Below are 6,000 nucleotides of genomic sequence, written 5' to 3' on the forward strand. Positions count from 1 at the left end.
CCTGATAAGAGAACTGAAATCTCATACAGGTTACACATACATATGTATGAAGAGAGTCATTTCCTTTATTTGGATTGCTGCTTATGCTCTGTGATGCAGTTCTAAAAATGCATTCCCTCGTTCTCTTCTCAATCCAAACTGGAAATTGAGAATGACTTGGTGTTTCTGAGTAAAACATGTTTTTCCTTATTAAATGGGACTACTTTCTGGACACTCAAGACCCAATATCGACCTTTTCTGTGGAAGCAAGTGCACTGAAGTAAGCAGAGCAAGCTAGGAGAGAATCAGGCCCCAAAGTCCTTTAAGAGGGAAGTCTAGATGGATTTGAAATACAAGAAGTTTCAAAATAAGATTCATTTGAAAGGAAAGGTGCCATGTCACAGCTAGTCAAAGGCGTGCTCACAGGGCAAAACCTGTATGAACAAGTACCAGGAAATCAGACAAGGTGGAAAAGATCCAAAACTCAAAGAGACTTACCTGGTAGATTTATTTTAAAAGGACACATTATCAAGTACTCAGGCTGAGCTTTCCCTGTGAAATACTAATCAACTTCCACAGGCATCTAGGTTTTAAAAGAAAGTCCTCTTCACAATTATATTTAAAACATAAATTTGTCTTTCTTATAACTTAACGCCATAACAAAAATGCTATTTCTACCAAAACCCACAATAGTACCAGCCTGTAAGCCTGCAGTTTGGTAAAATTACTTTCACAGGATACTCTAGATAAATGAACTGCTTTAAAGCACAGGATTCTCACCTGGAGAGCCAAACAAGCAATTATTTCTCTAATCCTGTTTCCACCTACCAGGTAAATTAGGCAGATAATATAGACTCAGGTGTGAGTGGTTTGCAGTGATAAAGTGGTGCCTCTTTCCTGGATAATGCAGGTTTGCACTATTACCATCAAGGTACTTCAGTACTTGGACAATATCAGCTCACAAATGAAGAGCAGGTGATTAAAGCTGAACCCAAAGGAGCAAATGCCTAGGTTGCTAAACTGTAGGGGACATTATGAAATGCTTTTAGCCACGTTACAGTTTCTGGTAGCTGAGGAGATGGACTAGAGGTAAGACTTTCTAGTTGTATGCTCACCTGGGCTGTCTCACCTTAGTAAGATTGTGTTCGTTTAAGTTTTCTGATATGTAAATGCAATCTAGGAGCTCTGGGAGTAGAGATCCCTTTCTAAGGTCAGAAGTTTTTGGCATCAGTACTTTTTAATCCTGTAAGTAAAGCTGTTTGTCCTCAGGAGCAAAGTATTATTTCTGGAAAATTAAGCTTTACTTCTCCATGAATGTCTGAAAACAGGTAAATGTATAAGACTGCTAGAGACTTTAAAAATAATCACTTTTTACTTTAATTGGTGTGCCTGAATCAGAAAAAAACTTATTGAAGTTTGCTACTTTATTTTTTCCCTGTTTCTGAGGTATTTATTGGAATCAGGGCAGGATCTTTTCATTCCCTTTGATCTAGTAGCTTTGATACTAAAACAGGAAGAGATGAAGGAAAGTCTAAAATAGCTTCTGAGAGGTACTTCCTTTTAAAGCTTTCAACTGCCTGTCTTCATTGGCTTCTAGGCCATACTATCCAAACCTCTTTTTGGTTAATTTATTATTTCTTTATTATCTAGAAGTTCTAACTTAAAAATTGATTTGCATTGGATAGCAGCCAATGATTGTCTTACGCTGCAGCCCTCATAGATGTTACCAATGTTAAGCCAATATTTGCTGTTGGCATTGCCATTATCTCCTGTAATTTGAATCTACCAGGAACATAAGAAGACAATACGTCTAAAAAACATACATTTTTTTAAGATGGTGCCGTCATTCTCAGACAGAATATATATTGATCTCTAGTGAAGTAGACAATAGAAACCGTATAAAAAAAAATCTCTAAATAGAGAAAGTACATGTGCAAAGCCAACCAATTTGAACTGCAGCTAGTGCAAAGTCTAGAGTTCAATGATGCTGCTGAATCCCCATGTTGTAGCATTCATGAGAAGTACTTTCTGTCATCTTTGCCGTTTTCTGGTGGATGAGGCCTGGCCTCAATTCATGATGTATTTCAACACCCTACAAAACTCAGAACAGTGTAGTGTCTCCTGTAGTTACACAGGCTGTGTCCCAAACATACCTTTTATTTGCTTCCTACAGAACTGCGGATCGAATATGGGATCTCATCTTACCTCTGAAGTGGTTCAGACCTGTAACTATGCTAACAGACTAAATTTTTAGTGGATTGGGTATAAGCACCAGAGCTGAAGCAGGAGAACATTTCAGTAATGAATAGCTGTTGGAGGGGGGGGAAAAAAAAGTAGATTTAGTAGGCTTAAATAAGAGAACCATGAGGCTGTAGACATGGCTGATGTGTATAATTAATAGAGAAAGGGTAACCTTTGGAAAGAACTAAAAGTAAACAAGAAAAGGAAGATTAAAGAATTATAAAAAAAATAATACAGAAGTGATCATGAAACCTTGAATAGGGTGTTACTAAGGATAAGCACTAATCTGAGTAAGAGTGTGAGTGAACCCATATTTGTATGTGATAGCTGACTTTCGTGCATGAGATACAGATAGAGGTAAATAACGGATTAGCTTGGTCCTATGCTCCAAGTGGGGAGAAGATCTGAATAGATGGGAGTTTATCAGATTGCTGTTTCTATATTTTCTCTTCCAGAGTCCTATAGTTTTCTTGCATTAGTAGTTGATAGATACAGTTATGAGTCTACTTTTATCTCTTTTTCCACAAAGTAAATCTGCCAATTAATTTAGAAAATAGATCTAGGCATAAACACACGTTAAGTGTTACGATAACAACTTTAACTCTGACATCACCTGCTTTTTTTCATGTGTGGCTGCTCAACATTTATAGCTATGATACAGTATAATGTATCACTTACGGAAAGAACCAAGCAGAGAAGGGAATTTTATGTATACAATTTTTGGAATGGTTAGCCTAGCGTCCCCTCAGTTTGGCTGTGTAATGCCAGGCCTTCTTCCTTTCTTTATTTTACACTGCTAGACAGCAAGGAGTGTTTCACAGCAAATCTCTGGTTACACTGAAAACGGTGGGTTATATATTCTGTATGAACTTGCTGCAAGGTAGCTGCTCTCGATGAAGAGCTACCCAGAACACTGAGAAATTGTTAACTGGCTAGCTCGCCTGGGCCCTGAAGCTGCCTCATGCAAAAGGTACAGACTACTCAGAAAGTGTTGCCTAGGCTGGTCCTATTTACCAGTCCAGGTTTAGAAGCTGAGCTATGTAATAGTGTACAATGGTATGTATGTGTATTCTCAGAGTATGAACGGTTACGTTTATAGAAACTATTTACAGGACCATTAGTGGTATGTAGCAGTGTAACAATGTGAAGGACGTGCACCTTAGAGCCAAAAGCAAATTGCTACAGCAAGTGGAATCACAATTAAGAGTTGTGCTTTCTAGTAATAAATCTAATAGTCTGGCAGTCAGTTCTTCAGAATCTGGACCTAGCACAGATTATGAGTTAGTCACTCTTCTGTCACTCAGCTACCTAACAGCTTGGACAGCCATTGAAGGCAGAGGGATGGGTTTTTGCCATTTGAGTTCAGTGACAGCAGGTTCTTACCAGTCCACTGCATTCACTCCCTTCTCTTCCCACCTACCCTCCCTCTGTTATGATTAATACTGCATTATGTTCAGTATTTCGTACCTGAGTGGGTCGGTTTATCTTCATAGTCTTTTGCGTGCCTGAATGATATGTACTTACCACTTTTATCTGATTACACCCATCAGAACTCGGTTCAGGCACCCTATTGTTTTCACAAGAGACCTAAGTTCTTTTATTACATGGCTGCAGCTTTACAGCCTCAGCAGTGTTTCACCCAGTTAGCTAATGCAAACAAGAAAAGATGTTTTGTTCTTGTTGTCTTTGTCACTTTGTTTTGTTAATTGTCACTTTATTTAAATAAATGGTCAGTTCAATTTATGGGGCCATTTTGGGGCAGGTGTACTGAATAGGACCAATGTTAACTCTGTAGAGAAAGCAGAATTTAGCTAACTTGACTTTACTTTACTGCTTTTTTATGCTGTAGCAGCTCTTTAAGGCCCCAGTAGAGGAAAGAAGTTCCAGACAGCTAAGCATAAGCACTGTACAAATATATAGGGAAGAGATTTCCTCTGCTACAGAACTTTCAACTTCTAAATACATAGTGGAAAGCAGATTATGGAAGCACAAAGTGGCAGTCTCGTTACTGTTTGAGCTCATGCAGTGAGTCATTTAAGTCTTCTGCTCAACTGTTGGTAGAAGTATACTGATTTCCTGAACTGTTTCTGTTGCAAGTTTTGAGCCTTTACCATAATTTGTGATATTCTTCTTAAAATTCCAGGCCTAGAGTCTCTGGATGTATGGCTAGTTTTCTATCATGTTTTGATGAAAACTTAAAACTTTTATGTTTAAAAACCCCAAAGTATCAAAATTCAAAAGGTATATTTTAAATTGATGTGATTCTCTTTAAGCAAATCCTGTGGGTTTATGGGACTTTATTTATAATTTTGTTATGATGGGGGTTTAACAACAGTCAGTGGTGAGCTACTACAAATCGCCAATGTAATGCATCAGGCCTTCTAAAAATACAATATTTGGAGGGCAGTAGGAAAAGCAAGTTGTCTCATGGATCTGGTTTCATAAAAGCTCGTGTTCTCTACCTTTGCTCCAGAGCTGTGAGGGCTAGAACCCTTTTTTTAGGAAAGTATTCTGTACTTAAAGCTGCAACATCAGAAACAGTACAGGTGCTATCTAAGATTGCAATAAAATGCGATGGGTTGAGGCTGATGCAACAGGCAAGAGGGTATGCTGTAGCAAGAAAAAGAGCCTGTGACAGAGCAGGGTTTCAGGAAAAGAGAGTGACCTCAGTCTGTTTTCTATTCTACACAAGAAAAGCAATGACGTGATGGTAGTGGAGGCAGCAGAGTGTTCTCCTTATTCTAGTTTCTTTCTCAGTTCCCCTCTTGATTTACTGATTGAAAGCTGAAGCCTGGGTGATAATGGCACAGTCTTTTGTTATTCCTCTACCTATGTAAGAATGGTGCAGAGGCTTTTAAGCTGTAAATAAACATCCCAGCACCGAAGCCAGAACCGGTATGACTATGCAATTCTGTTGCTGTTCCCAAGCGTGTTGTCTTGGATGCTGTTGTGCTTACATGGCCTGCCTTGCATTCAAACCTAAGGATCCCCACACGGTGCTGTAACACATTAGTAACGTGTACTAGTAGAGGCTCAGGGTCTCTACACTGCTGAGACCCGACCTGAAAGTGCATGTGACTCTTCTCACCTGAGGGTAGGGAAATAGAATTACAAAGTCTTCAAATGTTGCTGTTTACCTAGACATCCAAATAAGAATATGAGACTACTGTTTAAGCCCTTGGGTGTATTTACAAGAGCTCTTCCCAGCTTCAAGGATTGTGCTGCCAACAATTGGCTGCACCCAAAGACACTCCCTTAGCATAGAGAACTCAGTGCTGCTTGTATTCAGATCAACAGCAAACTCTTGTTGACCTACCTGGGTGTAGGGCTGGCAGCTGAGGGAGGATCTTTGCCTTCTCTGCAGACTTGGAAAGCATTCTGACAATGGGCTCATGTGATTGTAAATAGTAAGGCTGGACAGCATCTGCCAAACTGTTCATGTTAACTTTCTTAAAGCAAGAGTTAGCTTTGTAAGCTGTATATTGATCTGCAAGAAGGTAAGGGGAGTGTCCTGGTGACTTTATGAATGCTTCTGGGTAGGTCCAGCTGAGTCTGCTGGAGTTCTGACAGTGGTCTAGACAGGTTAGAATGATGTTCTTGTGACAAAAATGCTATATTCTAAGGATACAGAACAAAAGATAAAGAAATTAAGTTTGAAAATATGAATGTTAGGATACATCTGAAACACTGAGAATCTCATTTTCCCAACAGTTCTTAATCACTAGTTAGGTGAATATGCCCACCATTATCACTTACGATCTGTGCCACACTCTGACAGTT

This window comes from Chroicocephalus ridibundus, chromosome 5, assembly GCF_963924245.1.
Source record: "Chroicocephalus ridibundus chromosome 5, bChrRid1.1, whole genome shotgun sequence".
In the NCBI taxonomy this organism is placed as follows: domain Eukaryota; kingdom Metazoa; phylum Chordata; class Aves; order Charadriiformes; family Laridae; genus Chroicocephalus; species Chroicocephalus ridibundus.